General features: G+C 48.1%; 1 pseudogene; it reads right to left on the reverse strand.

Annotated features, from left to right (window-relative positions):
* Positions 1 to 606: 606 nt before the first annotated feature.
* On the reverse strand, positions 607 to 1,543 carry LOC138811302 (transcriptional regulator protein Pur-beta-like; annotated as a pseudogene).
* Positions 1,544 to 23,974: the final 22,431 nt, after the last annotated feature.

Consider the following 23,974-nt stretch of genomic DNA (forward strand, 5'->3'; position numbering starts at 1 on the left):
GTCCATGATTGTGTAAAGTTGCATTCCTTTTCATAAACCTGGACTCTCAGGACTGGGTAACTGCAAAGGTCTCTCTGTCTCAAGAATTTCCGTGAAGATCTCGATCCAAAAGGCTGATTAGAATAAAGGTGAAGGATAGACACTGCAACGGCGGCTCGGCCTGGAGAGATCCTTTAGATTTACCCAGGTACAACACAAATTCAACTGTTATACACAGATGGATCTGGGTAAGTCAGATGTGTTTAGGGGCACAGACTCGAAATCTATCCCCTTCAGGATTATCTAGATGAGCTTAGGAACCTCGGGTGGGAAATAGAAGCTGAGATACTTGCAGGTGAGGAGATGCTGTTGTCCTCTGCAGGTTGCTGTCAATTTCTGGAACTTTACTGCTTTACTCACTGTTCAAGACTGTTGTCTTATGGTTATTTCTCTTAACTATATTATTTTTTTTAATTTTGTTGGTTTTTTTTTCTCCCTTGGTGGCCTCCCGGGCTCCCTCTCCACTAGCTCACAGGGGAATGAGCAAGAATGGGAACTAGCCAGGGGGATGGGGGGTGGGGGGCGCGGGTAACAGGGTGGGGGAGGCCAGGGGGGAAAGCTGCCATTTCAATCCTCATCCACCTCCTCGCCTTAGGACTCCTCACCACCCCCCCAGCATGACGCTTGTAAAGCTTATCCCTCTGCCGCTCCTGGATTTCTTTCATCTCATCCGCATACCGGCAGAAGGCGCCACCAAACTTGCCCCAGGCCTTGAAGGGCATGGTGATGGCATTGCAGTAGGACGGCTTCACCTCACTCACACAGTAGAAAAACTCTGTACTTGTTGCAGCCCACATCGAAGAAGAAACGTTTGGAGTCCACCGTAATAGAGGTGCCCTCCGGGAGTTCCCCGTACAGCCCCCCCCCCCCACCGGCACCGCCTCTTGGGCCTCTGGCCAGCTCGTGGTCTTCACCTCCGTAGTCATCGAGGAGCTTGGCGAGCGTGTCGGAATTCGATGAGACCTTGCGCAGGCAGCACGATGGTCTGGCCGCTCTGGAGGCCGCCAGGCCCTGGGCCTGCGCTAAAGCCGCCGACGCGGTTGACGGTCTGGCGGATGTGCAGGAAGGAGCCGCGCTGGTTCTCCTTGAGATCCAGGTAGTACTTGCAGTTCTCACACACCAGGAACTCGCTCTTGAGGTGCGCCGGCCTGCCGCCCTCCTCAGCGCCCGCTGCCAGCTGCTCGGGGCTGCTGGGGCCCAGCTGTGCGTAGTGATCGATGAAGTCGCCCAGCGAGTCACAGAAATTGGCCGCCACCACAATCGACAGCGTGAGGCGGCTCTTGGAGCTGCCCGTGCCCACCTCTGCGATCTTCAGGAAACCGCCCTTGGTGTTCTGCTTCACATCCAGGTAGAAGCGCTTGTTCTGGATGTCCAGCCACTTCGAGGCCAGCTTCTGCTTCTCCTGCTGGCCGCCACCGCGGGGTGCGGGCTGGAAGCCTCCCTTCCCGCCACCGCTGCCGCCACCACCGCCGCCGTGCTAGCTGCCGTTGTTGCTGTCCACCATCTTCTTGGCTACTGCCTTGCCGCCGCCCACTGTGCTCTCGCCCCCGCCCTCCGCCCTGCGGCTCGCGCTCCAGGGCCCCCCAGCCTTGCCTGCCGGCTCCTCATGCGCTCCCGCTGCTCATCGCCGGCCGCCGCCATCCCCCATCCCCCAAGGAGAATTCTTGTGTGCTGGGCCAGTGGCTGTTACTGAGCTGGGGTACTCTACCCAAGTGGGCTTCCAGGTGCTCGCCAATGGTGACAAGGAGACTGTGGCCTGTCATCATAGGGCACCACCACCATTGGGTGACCACCTTCCAGGCTGCCTTTGCTGACCGTGATGACCGAAAGGCTGCCATACTTGCTGCCAGTGGTGAATAAGCCCATTTTATAGAGAGGAATTACTATTCTTAAGTGCGAAGACTGGCATTGGTTGAAGGTCACACGGCTGGAATGTATGGATTTGTACTCTGCTCATGCGACATTAAATTGAGTGTCAGAATTGAGCACCATCCACTGCAGGGCTGGTTGGAGCAACAGCTGGTGGGGTTCCTCCCTCAGGATCTCTGACTCAGTGTGTGTCTGTAAAACCCACTCTTAACTTTCACCTTCTACCTTGGGTAGCCTACATCAGGGTCTTTGGTTGAGTGCCAGGCTGTGCCTGCTGCCTGCTGCCTGCTTGCAGGTTGGCCTGCTCTGCAGCCAGCAAAAGCTGAAAGTGTTTCATGTACCATGCACACCAGAGACTCTAATGCATCTATGCCAACATCCTGAGGGCCACTGCCCAGCAGAGAGCACAGCTGAGCCTCAGAGACCTAGAAAACCTCTCTTGGAATGCTGGCTCTGTTCCCTCTTCCTTTTTGTCACACTGTCAAAAAACCTATATGTTCTAGACCAAGGAGTGGGTGGCTAGGCCAGTCCCTAATGGGACTTTGTTGCTGTACATGAGCACTTCTACCTGCCACATCCTGGGCTCACAACCCACTGGTATAAGTGCTAGATAATCAGGCCACCACTTCACACTTCAGGATAAAAGAAGCTCACCTGAGGTCTTGGTGCAAAGTCTACATGTTCAGGGCTTGTGTTACTAGCCACGTCCTCACTAGGGGATCAATAGTGTACTCTCTGGGGCTTCTTCCTCTCTGGGAATGACCAGGCCTTGCTTTATTCAAAGGAGTGGCATCTTAGGCAGATCCAGGAGATGCGCAGAATGGATGTGTGCCTGACTTTCATGTAGAGACTTAGATGACTGAGCCAGCCATGGACGGACAGGGAAATGCTTCTGCATCCAAGTTGCCTTGATGAATTCTTACTTAGAAGATGACCTGGCTCTAAGCAGATCTCAAGGGGAAAACAAGAGTAGATGGGCTGGGCCACATCTATAATTCTAGTACTTAGGTGGAAGAGACAGGTAAAGAGCAGCTGGAGGCCAGGGTTTAACTTCATAGTGAGATTGTCTCAAAAGAAAGCCAACGACTGAGGAGGTAGACCAGTGGTTAAAGCAGTTTTCTACTGTGTGAAAGTGTCTGAGTTCAATTTCCAGCATTCTGAGGACAGCATAGACACAAGCTCTGTTTCCTGACCTCCTTTCAGAGGTAAAGGACCTAGCCACTTGATCAAGGTGCTTTACAATGAGAAAGACACCAATAGTACCTCAGTCTTGCACTGCCATTGAGCCTTCTTAATCTGTCTGTCCACTGATATGGACCAAGTCATGACTTCTGTTTCCCCACCACTAGGCCAGGGGACCCTTCCCTGTCTGTTCCTTCTCAGAAGGAACACAAGCCATGCTTCTCAGGTAGAACCAGAGTATTTTTGGCAGTTCCTTGGACCTGTTAGTCAGGCCGTGGACCTCAAGGAATCTGCTGTTCAAATGTGTGCCGAGGACCAGCTCTGTCGCGACGACGGAGGACACCTAGTGGAGGAACTGCCTCCGTCGATGTGGATGTGTAGGGACTGACAAAGCCACAGCTGAGGACAGAGATGGGGCCAGGGTCGCAAGGCTCCTTCCCCATTTGCACTTATCTCTGGATTACACCCAGCCATGTCCTCTGCTGCTCTGATACTGGAGATCGCTAGCAATAGGGGATCACACTGTGCATCTGTGGATTCTGATCTATGCCAAAGCATAGCCATTGGGAGTTGGTAAGGATTGCTGAAGAATGTCCTCTGGAGTTGGGGGGGGGCTTTCATGATGTGATGTGTGTTGGCACAGGCGAGGGCAGTTCATAGGGAGTGCTGCCAAATCCCTCTTGAGGACTTCCTGCTTACCTGTTATCCTGCCCATGGTTACAGCTGGACTTGAGGTGGTTAGGTTGTGAGCTGACAGATCAGAGACCTTCTCTAAACAGAGCCCTGAGTTATCTGGAGGGATGACTTGGCCCTGTCTGATGGCATGGTAGCTGCTACCCAGCTCTGGCTCTTTTGGCTTAGTGGGTGTGGAGGCCATCGTGCAGGTGAGGAAGGTCCTTTCCTTCTGGCAGCCCAAGGAGGAGATGTGGTTTGTCCCTACCTCTGGGCATTGCATTTTTGTCTTATAAGCTTAAATGTCTCTGGTCCTGGAGGAGCTCAGAGTCCAGAAGCAGAGAAATGACAAAGTAAGTCCTGACAAACTTGCTTGTTACTAGTGGCAAAAGGTAGCCCAAGGTGTAGGCTGTCAGGCACTCTGGACCTCAGACATGCAATTATTCTAGTCCAATGCCATCAAGACCTGCCCTGCAGGCAGAACACTTACGTCATGGGAAGATATGGTGTAGTAAACGCCAGGTGGGTTTGCCATGGAGATGCTCTCCAGGGTCAGACTCTTGAGTGGGGGTGGGGAACTTCACCTACCCCTACCAAGTGCTGAAGGGCATTCTTTCCACTAGGAAATAGCATTTTGTCATTAATGGGAAGGGAGTTTGGGGGACAGATTGCATAAGCAGGGTACAAGCAAGATAGCTGGTAGCGAGTGGTGAAAGCTGCACTGCAGAATGAGGAACAGGAGGCTGTAAACAGTTTACAAGGAGCCTTGAGTAGGTTGAGGTTTAAGTGAGCTCAGTGGGCGAGACCAAAGGCAGAGAGACTAGTGTTCAAGGCTAAGACTGAAAGGGGTTTTGAGAATCGTGAGGGCCCTGAGGTTGAGGTAACAGAGGTAGGATTGGGCTTGGCTGTATGGGGTTGTGGATGCAGGAGCATGAGGGTTGGGACATGAGGGAGTGGTGGCATTCTGGCCTGTGCACATGGCATGAGTGAAGAGGGAAGGTACAGGGAAAGGACGTCTGAGGGCTCACTGGAGTCTGGGGCTAGGCCCTTGTATTGGGCCACTGAACCAGATGTGCTCGTAGTCTCTGAGTGATGCCTACACCCTTGGGAAGCAGACACACAGAAGATGAGCCTTTTCCAGGTTGCACCTACATACATTCAGGCATTTGATCTGTGTAGAGATCTGTGGTCCCATTGTGTGTGGTCAGGTTGAATTGGCCCAGGTCACTAGACAGGAATATAGACATCCTTTGCCCATAGGTCAGCTCTGAGGACCAGCAGAGTGGCAGAAGCACAACTGGAAGCTCGGTCCATGGAAAATCTGCACTATCCTTATCCTCCTTTTCCAAAGCCTGAGGTATCAGACACAGCAGGACAAGGCACTGCTGTCAAGGTACATAGGATATGATCTCTCAGTGGTAGCTTTTGAGAGTGTGAAATTGAGTTAAGCTGGGCAGTAATCTTTATCGACAAGAATCAAGGTTTCATTTTAGACACAGTATAGGAGGCATTAGCTGGTGAGTTACTGCTCCCATCGCTCAGCTCCATGGAAGTTTGTACTGGCCAGCCCAGTACTGTGAGTCCCATACAGGCCCATCATCCTTCCCCCTCTGGGACAGGTGGGAGGCCTCATAGGGACAGACAGCAAAAGACAGGGTCCTTGCTGTCCCAGAGCCTTCACTTGGATTAGCTTGTCACTTGACACTGGGAGGCAATTCTGGCCTCACTGTCATCTCTCATCCCACATGCCCACAAGCATGCCATGCCAACCTACCATCAACAATACAAGTCTATGGGCTCTGTTGCTGTCAGGGAAGGTGCCAGGCCCATCTGCATCCACGGGGACACAAACAGCCCCAACAGCAGCCACCCCATTCCCCTCCCTCCCACCCTCATTCGCCTTACTGCCAACATGCCGCCCCGGTCTTTTCAGACTTGTGCACAGGAGATGACCCCAGCTGGCAAACATCAGCTGACCCTCCACCTGCCTCAGTGTGACCACTAGGCACCTGCGTTGGTCACTCACTTGGGTGAGTGTGTGTGCACACTTGTTCCCACACAACACACTAACACTGGGTCGGGCTTACACACAGTCACACAGAGCTTTCTCTGCAATTACCACAATGCCCTAGGCACCTTCCTTCCCCAGACATCCTTGAAAATGAGATCACTGAAAAGGGCCCTGTGCCAATGTAATCCTAGCCCTGTCTCCATGCCCACTATCCAACACTCCCCCAGTTTAGACACTCATCACAGGAGAAAGAAGCTTGATGCCCACATGTGAAATGAGGTATCACAAGAGCTGCCTCTACCCATCTGCATTTCACTTGGCATGCTTTGGCTGAATTCTGACATTTCCCCTCCTAGCCAGTCCCAGGCCCAATACTGCCTCTCAGCTCTGTTGCCAGGGGCCGAACACCTTCCTCACCTTTTGTAGGCTTTCACACGTGTGTGTGTGTGTGTGTGTGTGTGTGTGTGTGTGTGTGTGTGTGTGTGTGTGTGTGTTTATCCCATGATCCTCCTCAGTTCCCCTTTCTAAAAGTGGTAGAGTTTTTCTGAGCTCCTGCCAGCAAGCCTCCAGGGAAATGGGTCTTACTTTGCCAAGAGATTCTGCCCATTCCTGGAGAGAAAATGGGATGATGGTTCTCATGATTATGGAGGACATGTACACCATATGGACAGTAACAAAGGGTACTTGTTGCAGATGCCCAGGGGGTATCCACAACCCTTTTGGCCCCATGGAGGCACGGTGCTCCAGCAAACAGGCCCTGTGAGTGACCAGGTGATCCTTGTCCTGCAAGGCTCTCACCGATTTGGTCAGCTGGAACACATCCAGGTCTCACCCAAGTGGACATGTAGGTCTTTGCAGAACCAGCTTTCACTCCTCTTCACCCCTTCACTGGCCTCTCTGTCATCTCTCCTCTTACAAGCCCCCAGGTGCACCCACTCACTCAACTTCCAGCCATCAACCCTGCAAGTCTGTGGGACTTGAAGCTGCCTGGGAAGGTGCCAGGCCCACAAACTACCATGTAACCACAAGTAGCCTCAACAGTTACCACACAGCATTTTCCATCCCCTCCCAACCAATGCTTCTTTCTGGCCTTATGCCACTCCCTGTCTTTTCAGACCTAGCAGTTATATAAACACACGCAAGGAAGGGCTGGCTGCATCTTCCTGTATGAGGCTCCCCCATGGAGTTCGTAGTCTCTGTCCTCCCATATCAGTGGAAACATCTGGAGGTGAGGCTGCAGGTGAAGGCGACTGGCTTGGTGCTGTTCCTTCCAAAGAAGGGATAGCCAGCCTTAGGTACAAACACACACACACACACACACACACACACACACACACACACACACACACAGGTGAAAGCCATTCAAGGGCAGAATACTGTCTCTTGTATATGGCAGAGACACCAGAAGGAGAATGTGTGTGTGTGGAGGGAGGCAGCATCGTGGAAGGCCTGATGTGGATCCTTTGGGGACTGATCTCCTGAGCTCTGCCGGCACTGCTGTTAGCACTGGCTTGCACCATCTTCCAGCTCCACTGACACCAGAGCAACAGCCATCACCACAAATGCACTGACCACAAGCTTCTGCATGCAGGGAATCTTGCCTAAGGGCTCTTCAGACAGCTCCAGAACTAAGCCCCACCTTGCACCAGCCCCTGCCACACACCTGACTGCCCTCTTACTCATTAATTCTCTGCCTTCTTTCCCATATGACCTACTGTTTCCTTTCTTTCTACTGTTCTTATTGTTAATTTCAAGAAAAAACTGGTACACAATGACTTCTCTCTGGTGGAAAAAAGTTCCAATCCGTGGCCCCAAATCATGTTTGAGTTGGTGCAGCCCCTGGCACTGTCTACTAGGAAACACAATCCTTGAACAGTTACCCTTCAGAGGACGTCCCCACTCTTTGCCTCCTTGTTTTTGGCAGTCAAGAAGCTATCCACCTTCCTTATTCTGGATTCCTTACCTTTTTGCTGGTAGCCTGTTATCTGCCCATAATTGTAGGAGTAGTACCTCTGATTTAGGTCACAGGCCTCTGTGTCCCAACAGTAAATGGAACTCAGAACCGAACTCACAGGGCATCTTCCTAAGGTGGCAGGGAATTTTGGAGGACAGGAGTGCAAAGGAAAACACGGAGGGAAGGGCCTACTCCAGTTGTTGCCCAGTCCAATGCAAGGAGAACTACTCTGGAGGGTACATGTTGGGGAGACATCCTGGGGCCCAAAGTTCACATAAAGTCCTATCAGCAGTTCTGTCACACAGGGATTTATGAGGGGGAAAGAGGAAGGGAGAGCCTGTTTGTCTAAAGATATGGCCAGCCCATGTCTTATCTTCTGCTGATGACCTCACATGAACAGTTGGAACTAACACACACACAAGCCCCTACAAAACAACTAGCATGTGTGCAAACCAATGCACACAGTCTTCAGATAGCATTTCTGGCCAGCATCCTGGCAGGTAGGTTGGAAGAAGCTGCTGGCTAGCACTGAAGAGAATGTAGAATGTTGTAGACGGACCACTGGGAGAACTCTCCCTAGATGAATCTGTGCTAGCTTGGAGAACCCATCCAAGCTCTGAAGAAATAGGTCACTCGAATTAATAACAGCGCCAATGCTGGGGTTTCCTGCCACAGGGACTTTTGCACAATTCATCAGGATAGCTTGGCAAGACTACTTACTCCTAACAGCACTGGGAAGTCCAAGGGGTTAGAAGGCTCTAGAATGTCCTTGCAGGCAGCACCAATGGATATTTCCAGTCCATGGCTAGCAGGAAATAGTGTGTGAGGGAGGGGAACATTAGATTTTGGAAGGGAGGTGAGGGGGAAGCTGTTGGACAGTCCCAATCTCTGTCAGAGAGACTGCAAGAACCCTAGCAAAAACCTTCCTTTTACTCAACAAAACAGGTATGGATATTTCATTGTGGAAAGCACTGCATCTGGCTTAGACATTCACGTGTGAGCAGAAACAGAGCAAGGAACCTCTGGCACCACCAGACATAAACCTTTTGACCTCCCTGACTGAACCTGACTAACCTGACTGGTTCTCCTGTGGCATGAATTCTGCCAGCCATTGTTTTGCTCACCAATGGATGCCATCCTGCAATGTGCTCCTCATGGGCCTGCTTTCCTAGAGGAAGGTTCATCACATGCCATGTCTACCCTCTGCATTCTCAGTGAAAGACAGGTGGCTTCCTTCAGGGCACTGAAGCAAAGACAAGGTCTTTAATTAGAAAAAAGAAAGAATTTCACAGGAATAAGAACAGGGGGATATTAAGAGTGGCTTTAGTAAGGAGCCATAAATGTCTGTTCCACACCTATATATGCTCCACTCCCATACTGAGTTTTATCACAACATCTAACTCTGTCACATGCAATGTGACAGAGGCGTCCCAGGAAGGAAAGTCCTTCAGAGTATTACCTCCAATTAAACATAAAAAATCCAGAAGAAATGACATGGCTCAAGAGGTAGTCAGTGTCACCCTTCAGGACAAAACCTCCGTGACAGTTACCTGGCCTTGAGTTTAAGCTCTACAACTGGCACTGAAATAATAATAGTAATAATTCTACAGAGATATGACAGATTTGTGGCCATTGGATAAGATGTCCACTCAAATCAGGTGATTGGGATAGTTAATATCTCGGAAAATATTTTTTGGTGGAGTCCTACTTTTCTTATCTTTGTGGCCAGGTGATCCTTGCTCTAAGTTTAGCAGTCCCATTACTTTGTTGGTTTCCATTCTGTGGTTGCTGGTGGCAACTTCAGTCTGAAAGAATTACAGCCCTGCATGCCCCTGTGGAAAACATTGGAGACCATACGAAGCCTTTACCAGCTTGTTAGCATCAGACAAAGTGTTGGCACAATCATCAGCTCATGCTGAACCAGACAGTCATGACGCAGAGAAGCCATGCTGCTGAAAGGAAAACCTCCCCTTCCTACTGCTTTAACTCATGCCAACGTGCACTTACTTTTCATAATGTCACCCATTCAATACTGCCATACACATGCAATCACACTGTGCATGACTGTGAGGGACAGCACTGCAGGGACTGCTGATTTCACTGTATCTTGTTCCTTCGTTTTTCCTAGTACTACCCCAGCAAGGGGTAGGAAAACAACCACTGGGCCAAAGAGAAGCTGCACTTATAGGCTATTTTTCTAGAGTGGGTGTACCATTTGCACTCTGCTGCCATTGGATGAAATGTCTGAATCTCTCTGATCTTAACTAATATCACTATAACAAACATTGTTAGTGCAAATTTTTGTGAGGTCTGAGGTTACACCTCCAGTGTGCTTCAAATAGGTAATGGCATCCAAAACCCTGCCATGTGTTTGTCATCTATATTTGATGGTGGTCAAAGCTGACCGTACAAGTCTTTTGCTCACATTTCAGTTAGGTTGTATTTCTGTGTTCTGACCATGGATTTGTGAGCCATGTTCCAGAACATTTTACCGGACTGCGTAAGGTGACAAAATCAGAAAAAGGTGAAGGTTGCTCAGAGTCTAAATTTTTCAAGGACAAAGCTGAGATTCAAACATGGGCAGTGCGTGCTTGACACCATCGTGAGCAGTTGCTCACCACAATCATCACTGTGGGCATAGATGGACAGCCATTCAGAGGCACAGGTACCTCCTAGCATTATTAATTATGGGTACCTGTGACTGGTCTAGCTGATCTGAGGACAGCTAAGGAATACTTTAACTCACACACTAATGGGCTAATAAAAGTGACAAGGTTTCATTATGCTACAAGGTATTTTATACTCTGGATTCAATACTTTGGACAAGGAGCACTAAATTGTGACTGTATCACTTTTTGGGAGGCAGCAGGGGAAGCAAGTGAACAATCTCTGAAATGTGAAAGGTCATGAGCTACCACCTCCTATCCACATCCTAAGGCCCCTTTGCTAGACAAGAATGCATCTCCTCCCTAAAAGCATCCCCAGAAGAATGGCCCAGTATGGACCTAAGGAGGTTCTGTAAGCATCCAAAGAAAACCAGGTTTCAAGTGACTCAGTGGCAACAATAGATTTGCCAACCAACTGCCACCATTAGGAGGTCAGAGTGAGTTTACTTTGTGGCTTGGGTAGTAGGAATTGGAGGCTGACTTGATGGGTCTTCTGAAGAACCCTGCAGGATTAAATAAAGTGGCCAAGCAGATTGACACGCCACAGTACCTGTGCCCACATCACACAGTAGCTTATCACTAGGTGGTTCTACAGACTACCTGACAGTGCACAGAGGAAGGCTGCATAGCCAAGTGCTCAGGATACACTGACCAAAGGTTATTGCTGAGGAACAGAAATGAGCAGAACAGGCTCAGCTCCTCAGTAACCTGGACTCTCCCATTGGGTGAAGCACAAAAACTCTGAAGACATACAGGCCTGTGTTCAAGTCCTATTTCTAACACATTGGAGCAGATTAAGCCAGAGCTCAAGTTCTTCTGGTACAAAGCTGTGATAATATCCTTGTCTGTTAGGGAGAAGTCACATGTTGCTTGTTATACTCCAAGCTCAGTGGTAAAGGAAGCACATGTCCACAGACACAGATAGCTCTCATTCACTCATTGCCAACCTGGACACAGGTGACAATGCTGAACCCCAGAACCCAGACTGGTCATAAGAGGCCCTAATCCCTTCACCAACTTGGCAAAGTGAGACCTGTATTTCCAGCAAAGCAGAGGAACCACAAATTGCAGAGTCTCTGGAATTCCAGCACAAACTTCTTAATCTTGTTTCTTCACAATCTCTATAAGCGTAGTGCCCATCCCTCATGGTCACTATGTTGACTGAGTGTGGCTGAAGGCTCAGCCAATGCCAGAGGTAAAGGCAGCTTTCGGGGTATGCACAGAGTGCCTAGTGCCTGGGCCTCCAAACATTAGTGAGAACTAAGAGCAGAAATCCTGTGGTCAGGCCTCCTGAGCCCCATGCAGAACAGCAGCTGAACAACTGCCTTATCTTCAGCCACAGAACCAGGGGGACTGTTATCAGACTCAGCCAAAACACACAGGCTCAGAGTTGCAAAAGAACAAAGTTTCTGAACACTATAATCAAATTCCACTCAGAAGTGAACTGGAGGGAGACACATTCATCTACAAATACTGATAGATGGTAACCTGCCTCTATAAAACCTTAAAAGAGTCAAAAGATGGGGAAGATAAGGAGTAACAGCTTTCCCTGATAACCCTATAAGGGAAATGCATGCAAATACATGCTCCTTCTGAATAACTTCCTACTGACACTCTGCAATCACTTTGCTTATCATGGAAAAAGTTACCTTGCTGCCTAGCCAGCCAAAGACCTTCTTATCCATCCACTAAGGCTCAGTCGTAGAGTGCTTAGAGTGCAGAAGGCACTGGGTCCAAGCCCCAGCATTTTTCACACACAGAAACACCACCACTATATTGTGACACATGATCCTGATCAAGGGCTGTCAAAAACCAGATCCACAATCTTACAAACAGCCATAAAGAAAACATTCTGTTTGTTCTGAGATAAGGACATTTAATTGAATATTAATATGGCCCATCCCCTCTCCTGCTATTGAGAATGACTCAGGAAGTTTGCTGTTTCTAGGACACCAGCCCAAGCAGAAGCAGCACAAGCTTCATCAGCAGGTCCAACCTCTAGCTCCACAGAACCAAGAACATTATGCAAGACAGTCAATTCAGTCAACACTACTTCAGGATGTGTTTCATCGGTAACACAGGTCAAGCCATAGAGATCACAATGGCAGAAAACTCAACAACATCCACTTATGGCTGTTGGTAATACTCTGGTAAAAGAACTGCTCTTACAAAAGACTTAATGGCCTTTGGATGAGGCTCCATCAATGCTTGATACAGGATGCATGGTGTACTTCCCCTCCCTTGTTCACCCACAGCTCAGTGTGTGTAGTGCAGTGACTACACAAAGACAGCTGGGAGCCCAGATTACACAGGCACCATACAAATTCTAAGGAAGAGACCTTTCAAGACCCACACCCACTGCATCTGGGACAGACACCAAGTCACTGAGTCAGCAAGCCCAGCAAGCAGCAGGCATTCAGCAAACTGGGTCACAATGAAGGAAAATGGTAACATCTGAAAGAGTGTGCCCCAAGACCACTGATATTCTATGGGACCAGAGTACAATGGGCAGTGGGCAACATTTGCCTTCCAAACATCAACTTCCTAAAATCTGCAGGATACTGTCTGCACCCCTCCCCTCTATGTTGAGAGATCACTGTGCTAAGATTGTGCTGCAAATCTTCTTGTAGCCCTGATTAAAACTGAAAAATACTGAAGAGGAAGAAGAGGAACAGCCAGCAGGTGGCATGTGAACTACAGGGGAGCCAAGAAAGAATAGCAGAGGCCTATTTACAATGACATGAACAAACAATGAAATGAGAAGGCAAAATCAACAGCTTATCAGGAGCAGGAGAAAAAGACACCCAATTGGCAGGAGTCAGGCAGCTGGCCCACACTGCCATAGAACCATAATCTGCTCCCACAGGAAAACCCTTTGCAGCTGCCAGCACTGCCTGCCAGCCAGCCTGACACCATACTGTGCATTCTACCCTTCAGCCTCTAATCCATTTCACCCAAATTTCTGCTCAGATGCCCTTATAAGATCCCTAGGGCTGGGTGCTGGTGGCTCACACCTGTAATCCTAGCTACTTAGGAGGGTAAGATCTGAGGATCACAGTTCAAAGCCAGCCTGGGCAGGAAAGTCCGTGAGACACCTATCTCCAATTAGCTACTAGAAAACTAGAAGTGGCACAGTGGCTCAAATGATAGATCACTCGCCTTGAGCTGAAGATTACAGGGACAGGCATAGGACCAGAGTTCAAGCCCCATGACCTACAATAATAAGTAAATAAATAAATAAGTATATAAATAAATAAATAAGATCCCTAGGAACATAGCTCTTTGGCCTTACCAGGTCTCCTAGCCCCATGAATGGGATACTGACCTGCCACCCAAGACCAGCACAGCCAACCCAGGACACTAGGGCCAAGAGCAATGTAATGAATCCAACTACTAAGAGCAAGGATCCTCATCCTGGATGCCTGGCTAGTTCCACTTCAGTGTCTGACAGCTTTTGGGTACCTCATGCTCATTGGTCACCCTACTTGTCACAGAGTCCATGTGCACCAGGAGCCACACAGAGCAATGAGCCACAGCCATGTGAAGTCAGAACTTAAATGACCAGCACGCAGAGTATAAAATAAAACCCACCTTGGAAAAACACACAGAATCAGGCAGGGGAGGTTCTGGGGACCTCACTTTAGACACCAGAGATGCCAGTGAATAGAGCTCATGGTGACTGCTTGCCCACAGAGAGTAAAACATTGGGTATGTCCACAGGACACACTGAGCTCACGTTTCCTCCCAGGGTGGTTGCATCAAATCTGGGTGCCCAGGAGTCCTGAGACAGGGCAGAGAAAAGGAGTGACAGGGACAAGCCTGCTGCTGGAGCCTTCACTCCCCAACTTCTCCCTAAAGAAAAAGCATGAGCTATTGAATCTACACTTGTGACCCCGCAGAGGCTATACAACCATGCATATCATGCAGATCTCTGGTCCACGGGGATCTATGGTCAGACAGCGATCTGTTACTTGTCACAGCAGTTAGTACAGAAAGTACCTCACTTTAAGCACACACTTTTCCTTTCTCTTGATAGTGCATTCTGTTTCATACAGTAAAATGAAGAGCAACGCCAGGCTCTCCTACCAAATCACTTCTCATGCCATTCCATCCAACAGTATGTTGAAAGTGAAAAAAGCAATCTTCATCATTTTTAAAGCAAACTGATGTTATTATGTCCAACATAACCAGCTAATTCTTTTTTTGGGGAGGGGTCCAGTCGTGGGGACTGAACTCTGGGCCTGGGCGCTGTCCCTCAGCTCTTCAGCTCAAGGCTAGCGCTCTACCACTTGAGCCACAGCGCCATTTCCAGCTTTTTTCTTTCTGCTTAAGTGGAGCTGAGAAACCGAACCCAGGGCCTCAGGCATGCAAGGCAAGAGCTCTACCACTGAGCCACCTTCCCAGCCCCAGCTAATTATTTAGTTTATTTTTTATAATTATCTTTAAGTAGTTGTACAAAGAAGTTCCCATTCTACAAAATAGTATATGAGTACAAAGTGTCTGACAACATTGTCACTCTCTTAACCCATCCCTTCTCTCACATTTTTTATTTAATTGTGATTAGGTGATTACATAAATTTCACATATTTACAGTATTGTGAAATAGTGATATTTAGAGTCATGATCACATTTTAACTTTCACAAGGCAAATTGTCATTATCATGGTTTATATAGTTTGTGAATTCTATGAGCTTTGACAATACAAGTTATTTTTTCCACATCTGGTGATGTCTACATTTCTTTCTTTTTGCTTATTGTAGGATGTTTCCACTTATTCTGTTCCTCTTCCTGGCTTCCCTCTGTGTGTGTGTATATCTATCATATATATAGTCAAGAAAATGGAGTCATTTAGCAATGACATCACAAAATGGTTGGCTGTCCTTTGTTTCTTGAGTCCTGTTACTTTGCCATATCTTCTTCCATTTGGCTTTATCATCAACATATGAGGGAGACCATGTACCATTTCTCTCTTTGTTCTTGGCTTATTTTGCTCAAAATAATCTGCTCTAGTTCCATCCATTTCCCTGCAAATGTCATTATTTTGTCCTTTCTAATGACTGAATAATATTCCATTGTATATAAGTACCACAATTTTTGGGTGCACTTATCAGTAATGGGGAATCTGAGTTGTTTCCAAATCTTGGCTATTGTGAACAGTGCTGCAATAAACATGGAGGTGCATGTGTCTTTGTATACTGGTTCCTGTTGCTCAGGGTAGATGCCTAGGAGTGGTATAGCTGGGTTATAGGGGAGGTCTATATTTAGCTTTCTGAGGTACCTCCAGACTATTTTCCAAAGTGATTGTATTAGTATACATTCCAACCAGCAATGCAGTAGGGTTCCTTTTTCTTCCACATCCCCTCCAGCATTTGTCGTTGGCTGACATTAGGATGTGGACCATTCTGACTGGGGTAAGGCGGTGTCTCAGTGTTGTTTTTATTTGCATTTCCTTTACAGCCAGGGATGATGAACATTTCCTCATAACCAGCTAATTCTAAGAGCCAAGTGATATAAGAGAGCAAAGGAAAGGGTAACACTGTCCAAAAAGAAATGATTCCCTGATTTCTGTAAGTATAAACCCTCTGAACATCACCTTTATATATTTTTTTTTTAATTTTTATTCATGGGGCTTGAAATCAGGGCCTGACCACTGTCCAGGAGCTTTGTTCCTGAATGCAAGTGGCTCTATAACTTTGAACCACTGTGCCCCTTCCAGTTTGCTGGTGGTTAGTTGAAGATAAGAGTCTCACAGACTTTCTTACCTGAGACGGCTTTGAAACATAATTCACTCTCAGCCTGCTGAGCAGCTAGGATGACAGGCATAGCCACTGTAATGCGGCTCAATTTTTAAAAGTCTTTAATACTTAAAACCAAGAAATGTACTCATTACTTGACTTAGGAAACAGTAACCTCTCTGTGTATCACCTTTGTCATAACAACAACAAATAATAATAAAATAAATTATTAAACCACTATCTCCACATGAGAAAGAGCCCGTGGCCTGACAAGCAATGGCAAGAAGGGTGGGTCTGAGCTCTCTTCACAGACCTGCCTGTCCACAGGTCGGTCTGTGCAGGGCTCTCCTTCTCACCATGGTCAGGCAGCATTTACTCTATGGCTCTGAAGGAGCCTGATCATACAGAGTGATCCTCCACACCAGGTCCTCCAAGGAGTCAGGAATAAATGTGAGGCACCCCATGAGTGTCAAAGGTTAAAACGCAGTATTGGCAAAGCACTTGCTGTCCAGAAAAAAAAAAGAGGCTGAATGCTCAGAGCAAGCAGGGACACAAGAACCAGGAAGCCAACAAGCAGGTACTAGAGATGAAACTCTCCGGAGCCCTCAAGTGCCACTTACCACTTGTGATAGAAACATGGGTCATTTCCACCAGACTCCAGCCCCCAACCACTGGCTCAGACCAGAGCCAGTGAAGCACAGCCATCCCCCAAGACTTGCAAGTGTTATCACGTTACACACGCATACGGAGGTGAGACTAGATAGGCCCTAAGGTCCAAAAGAGTAATATTTCCAAAGGACTGAGTTGGATCTCAGACCCTTTCATTAATTCTTGCAAGAGCTAATATAGATGACCGGCCTTTTTCCTCCTCCAGCTTCCTGTGAGGGGGGTGATATCTCTGCCCACATGAGGCTCTTTCCAACCCCAGGAAGTCCCAACCATAGCTAAGGTGATTTCAGCAACAGGCTCTTTTTATCTCCAGAACTGTTAGCTAAAGCAACCTCTTCTTTAAGAAGTATCCAGCCTCTAATACCTTATCCTGTTAATGAGATACTAAGAGATCCTGAGGGTTACACAGTTTCCTCTCAATGGCCCAATGAGTCCCCATGGATGCCCTGAGTGAACATCTACCTGGTAGTGATATCACAGTGCCCGTGTGCTCCCTCAGTGACAGCTCCCATAGTTGAAGCTCCACCACAAATCCACAAAGGTCTTCTGGAGTCCTGAGAGAGGAAGAAGACTGAACACAGTCCCATGTACCCCTGGAAATGGACTTAATCCTGCACCCAAGATACAGGGCAAAAATCATACCAGCCACTGACTACTCAAGAGACCAGGACAAGTCACACATCGAGCTTTTACACCAGTAGGGTCAAAACACAGCCTCCACAAGCTACACACTGGTTCCAACCCAGTTCCTCAACTACACAAGGTTACTTTCATGAAGTCAGTTTATCCACCTGGAAAACCAAGAGACAGCACATAGCAAATAGTGTCACTTGCCCAAAAACATACCAGTCATGAGGCAGTACTGGGCAGAACTTAGCTCCTTCCTAGATTTAACAAAACATTCTGTGCAATAGCACAGGGAGGAATAGTACAAAGAAGCCTGTGAATGAGCTGCTCCATGCAAACCACTCACATCTTCCTCATTATTTCCATCCGGCTATGAGGAAACTGGGGCTTCAAGATATGTTTGGTGATGTAACATCCCCTCCATCCATGAATGTAAGCACATTCAGTGCAGACCTCACCTTCTGACTACTGCTGCAGGAAGACATGTACCCAGAGCATCATACATTGAAGAGTGGTGCGAGCGTCCCAGACACACCTATGGGCTTGTGGCATGGTACTGGTGGGTGGCACACAAGTTTGAGGCTGAGGATGAATTCTGCTCGTCATCACCTGTCAAAGCAGTGAGCACAGGGCACACAAAAGGAATGTGCAGGCAGAGCTATGTAGTGTGAGCTGCCCACAGCCTCAGCCCTGTCCCTGTTAAGGCACCCATGGCAGCACTGACTGGGTGGAAGCAAGCTTTGCACTTGTCACTCTGCAAGGAGAGTCCTAAATCACACTATAGGACTGCACTGAGGCCATCCTCCTAATCCTCCTACCTGCATGTGGACTCTGCTGATGTCTTTAGGATGACAGCAAGCACCCCAGGATGATCTCAGGTAGGCAGTACTAGCATACAACTGAAAGACCATTCATTTTTCTAAGGAGCTCTAGGTTCCCATGGGCAGGGCCCTTGCCAGCACTGATACAAAGGAGCCACCCCAACCCACTGTCAGATTCATGCTGCTGTGGAGCCACTCTGGCCTCTTCTAATTCCTATGCGGAAGCACTAACTCTGTAGGAGGGTTTTTGAGGTGAGTAGGGTAGGTGTGAGGCCAGAAAGGTAATGTGCGCTTTGGAAAGTTAATGCACTCACCACACACTTCTCAGGCCAGCACAAATCTGGACAGCAGAACACAAGGAAAAGGACATATAGAAAAGGAATAGGGGGTAAAGTTCAAGAAGCCCTGGTAGTCATAAATTAGGTTCAGCTCTGCCAAAGAGAGCACAACACTCAGCTTTCAGTGGTCCATCCTAAACACTGAGCTCTGCTGGAGAACAGGGGATTCCTTAGTTGCTGATAATCCTGGAAGATGAATACACAATCATAACCCAAACCACAATGCAAACCACAGACCTGGGTCCAGCATTCCTCCAAAAGGGAAGAAGAAGATTTACTTTCTCAATGCCTACTGACCTGAGTGTGGGTAAAGCTACTCAGAGATACTTACCCAGGACACTGCAGGGTTTAGACAGAGTAATACCAAGTGCAATTACAGACTACAAATATTAGCAGTGTCCACCTTGAAACCAGCACTTCACAAGTACAAAATAGAATTAGTTGGGCTTCAAAACCCTTGAGCACAAACACAAATGACAAAAAACAAACACAAACACATATCATTATGAGGAAGGGCAAATGATTGGTATCGCATCTACCTTATACTGAGGACTGCTAAAATTCATCATCACCAAGCTATTCACGATATGAGGAGTTGAAAGAAAGTGAGACTAAGAGAAATGACTCCTACTTCAGAAATTTGTCTTATGGAATGCAGCTTCACACAGACGTCAGGGCACTGCAGCTTCCCAGGGTAGAACCTACTTGAAAATTTATGTCAGGGTCCCCTATCTTAATATGAACACACTATACTTTAAATTCTCCTCTGGGCCAGCTATGAGACCACAATGATTAATTCTCACCAATTAATGAGACTTGGTATATCTTAGCGATGGTAAATAATTCTGCAATAAACATAGTTGTGCTGGTAGCTTTAGTATGGTCTTGCTTTTGATCATTTTGGTAAATGCCCAAGAGTGGGATTGCTGGGTCATAGGGGAGCTCTATGTGGAGTCTTTTGAGGAACCTCCATACTACTTTCCAAAGTGGTTGAACAAGTTTACACTCTCACCAACAATGGACTAAGGTTCCCTTCTGTCTACATCCCCTCCAGCATCTTGCTTCTAGCTTCTAACTGGGGTGAGATGGTATCTCAATGTTGTGTTGATTTGCATTTCTTTTATGGCTAGTGAGGTTGAGCATTTCTTCATGTGTCTATTGGCCATCCTTATTTGTTGTTGCTTTCTATGTCCCTCCCCCATGGTATAACCCCTGCCTTCACTGTATTTGATGTTGTTATAATTTGTGGAGGGGAAGGAAAAGAACAAAAAATTTTAATATGGATACAGGGGGATCCATTACAACAATGAGATGTACAAGATGTTATGTCGAAAAACAAACTTTACAACTTTGACTGGGGTTGGTGGTGGTGGTGGTGGTGGTGATGGTGTGGAGAGGGGCCGGTGGGAGGAGAAAGAAAGGGATGGGAAGGGAACACAAAGGAGGAAGCAACAATGCTTGATAAGAAATGTACTCATTATCTTGCCCATGTAATTGTAACCCCTCTGTATGGTATTCTCACAATAAAAAATAACACTTCGCAGCTCTGACCAAGGAAACACAACTTGCAAAGCCAGCCCATTGAAAATTACGAAGGATTCCTGAAAAATAATGAAATGATGGTAGAGAGTGCATTGTCAGGAACTGGAAGGTTTATGGTTAAAATGACAATTATCCCCAAACTGACCTATAAATTGAATATAATTCCAGTAAACATCACAAGGCATTTTGTAGATATCAATGACCTATTTCTAAAATATATTTTAAAAAGCAAAGGAATCTTTAACAGCAGGACAATCTTAAAAACATATTTAGGACACTGTCACTACTACCATTTTTAAAGTCAATGTAGTGTTAGGGGATGTGTCTCAAGTGGTAATATGCTTGCCTAACAGAACGGGGATAAGTTAAAACCCCAGTTACACACACACACACACACACACACACACACACACACACACACACACACACACACACACACACACACACAATTGCATCTCTACCAGTTAGCACCAAAAGAATATGGAAGACTAGCTCAAAGCTAGATATTTAAAAACAGAAAAAGAAACAGACCAATATGTATACAGCAGATTTATTTGACAAAAGCGACAAATATATTTAAGCTATTCAAAGGATTGAACTTTTCAAGAATACTAACACAACAAATTTGGGGGGACAAGATGGCCCTTCATCCTACCCTCATGAAACAGGTATGATGGATCATAAATCTGTACATAAGAAGTAAAATTACGAAGCTTCAGAAAGAAAATACACTTGCAACCTCAAAAATAATTGTTTCTCTTTTTGCCGTAATAAGGTTAGAAATCACACTTTCTAATCAGGTACTCGTCAACTGGTGGCACCCTTCCTGTCCAAACAGACGCTTGTTTTGTTCTCCTTCTGACATCATGTCTCTTCTGGTCCAAGATAAAAGCCACCGGGAAAATAGAAAGTCCTCCCTATCCCCAGTATGCATAAAAATCATATGCCAGGGACCAGTTAGGTCCCATGAACATCCCTGCAACAGTTGTGATCCATAACCCAGACCTTCTCCACATCCGACTCCAACAGGGTAAATTCCTTCTAAGTCTACAGGGGACCACCATTCTTAATTATACTCAATTCCAATATGCCAATCATTGACATAAAATGAACTATTGCTTTCATATAGACCACATATATTCTCCTATATGCTTTAAAACATCTGTAGTTTACATATACCAAACATTATTTTGTAAGGGATCATAACAACAACCACAAAAAAAGGTCTGTACATATCAGCACAGTTCCAAGCAACTTTTTGGAATAACTCTGAATTGCATTCTTTGGACCCAGAGATACAGAACTTAATAAGACAAAAGAACAATCGTATGAAATTAAAAGTTCCATTTATAATTTGATGGTGTTAATTCAGCCCAGTAATAAGTAATAAGTCAGAAATAGGATTATAATGAAATAATAGGCCCTAGCTAGCATATGAAGCCCTGGATTCAAGAAGGAACATAAGAAAAAAGGAAGGCAAGGCCAGACAAAGGCAAGGGCATGGGCAAGGACAAGGGCAAGGTCAATGCCAAGGCAAATACAAGGACAAGGTAAGGACAAGAGCAAGGACAAGGGCACGGGCAAGGATAAGGGCAAGGGCAAGGCAAGGGCAAGGGCAAGAACAGGGACAGGGACAAGGACAAGGGCCAGGACAAGGACAAGGACAATGGCAAGGGCAAGGAGAGTGCAAGGACAAGGACAAGGGCAAGGGCAAGGACAAGGACAAGGACAAAGACAAGAACAAGGACAAGGACAGGGACAAGGAGAAGGACAAGGGCAAGGACAAGGACAGGGACAAGGACAAGGACAAGTATAAGGGCAAGGACAAGGGCAAGGACAAGGACAAGGGCAAGGACAAGGATAAAGGCAAGCATGGGCGAGGACTAGGGCAAGCACAAGGGGAAACAAGGGCAAGGATATGGACAGCGACAAGGATAGGGACAAGGACAAGGGCAAATACAAGGACAGGGACAAGGACAAAGACAAGGGCAAGGGCAAGGACAAGGGCAAGGACAAAGACAAGAACAAGGACAAGTACAGGGACAAGGAGAAGGACGAGGGCAAGGACAAGGACAGGGACAAGGACAAGTATAAGGGCAAGGACAAGGACAAGGGCAAGGACAAGGATAAGGGCAAGCATGGGCAAGGACTAGGGCAAGCACAAGGGAAAACAAGGTCAAGGACATGGACAGCGACAAGGACAGGGACAGGGACAAGGACAAGGGCAAAGACAAGGACAGGGACAAGGACAAAGACAAGGGCAAGGGCAAGGACAAGGACAAGGGCAAGGACAAGAACAAGACTCAGAGTTTGGAGTGCCTATATACCAAGAGTAATGCCCTGGGTTCAAACCCCAGTACTGCCAAAAAATAAATTTAAAATAAGTGATCGGGGCACCCCATAATCCAATCCCTAGGGAAAATGAGTGGCTGAAGGCCAGCTGGCCAATTCTTACAGAATCCCGGGCCAAGTGGCTATGATGCAGACCGGGTTTCTGGGCAGCCCAGGGCAAGGATTCAGTTGGGCTGACCTCAGGCCAGCCCAGTGCACTTTGATATCATTGAGTCCTCCTCTCCCCCGCCTGCCCTCTACCATTTTCCCCACCCCCCTGCCCTCTCTCTCTGGCCTACCTGTCCCCCTCCAGCCCCCTGCTATCCTCCACGACCCCTCATGTCCTCGTCCTCTTCACGTCCCATCTCCCCATCCCCCACTTGTCCCCTTCCTGCCCCCCCATTCCCCTCTGCCTCCCTACCTTTCCCCCTACACTCCCCCTCGTCTCCCCTCCTGTCCCCCTCCTGTCCCCTCCTCATCCCCTCCTCTCCCCCTACAGTCCCCCTAGCGTCCCACCTGCTCCCCTCCCCTTCCTTCATCCCCCTCCCCGGCAACCCCTGACCCTTCCTCCCTTGGCTGTCCCATCCACCCTGCTCCATCAAAGGTCGCCGTGGATCTCTGGCCTTGCTGCCAGCTTGCTGGCCAGCTGAGGTCTGGAGGGAGCAGGACTTGAACAGAAGGAAGCACCCGGTGCTGGCCACCCTGGCTTGATCCAGAGACCCTGGGGCGCCCCTAGACGGGACTCGAAGTGTTAGAGTGTTAGAAGCAGACTGGGTCCAGAAACAAGTCGGAACCAGGGCCAAAGTCAGACTAGGGGCTGAGTCTGTCCGGGATCTCAGAGCAGCCTAGGACCAAGGGCTGGGATCCAGACCCGGATCAGGCCAGGGACCGCCTGTGGCGGTCCTTGGGCTGGCCCCTGGCACCTCCTGGCAGGGCTCACCATGGCTGCTCCAGGGCTGACGCCTCCCTCCCTGGCCTCTCTGGGCACCGCCCCTCCTGTCAAAGCTCACCTCTGAGGCCACTCCTGGCTTGGCACCTCTGGAAAGAGCTCACCTCCGTGGCTGCTCCCAGCTGGGGGCCCTCATACTCATGGCTCCCTGCAGCCCTCACCTCAGAGGCCAATCCCTGGCCGGGATCCCGGCTTCCAGCTCTGGGCAGTGCTCACCTCAGCAGCCACTCTGGGCTCCAGGATTCTGGCTGGGCTCACCTCAGTACATGCGGATACACCGGGGCCCCATCCACGGGTCTCAGGATTCACTCTTGTGCCCCAGACTCAAACAAATGGCCAGAAAAGATGGATTCTCTGTTCTACAGTAGTATGGCAAAGCCTCTCCAGCCACCAGATGAATGAGGTCTGCCAGGGTGGGCCCATGAACCTAAGACAAACCCTGGGCCCTGAGGCCCTGCCTTGGGTGTTCCCGCCAGATGCTCTGGGGAGGCAAGGAGAAAGGATGGGCAGAGGGCGGCCAGGGCCCGGGGCTGGTAGGAGGTAGGAGCCACCTGGGGTCCTGGGGACCA

The sequence above is a fragment of the Dipodomys merriami genome, unplaced genomic scaffold (genome assembly GCF_024711535.1).
Source record: "Dipodomys merriami isolate MVZ:Mamm:240054 unplaced genomic scaffold, mDipMer1.0.p SCAF_1058, whole genome shotgun sequence".
In the NCBI taxonomy this organism is placed as follows: Eukaryota; Metazoa; Chordata; class Mammalia; order Rodentia; family Heteromyidae; genus Dipodomys; species Dipodomys merriami.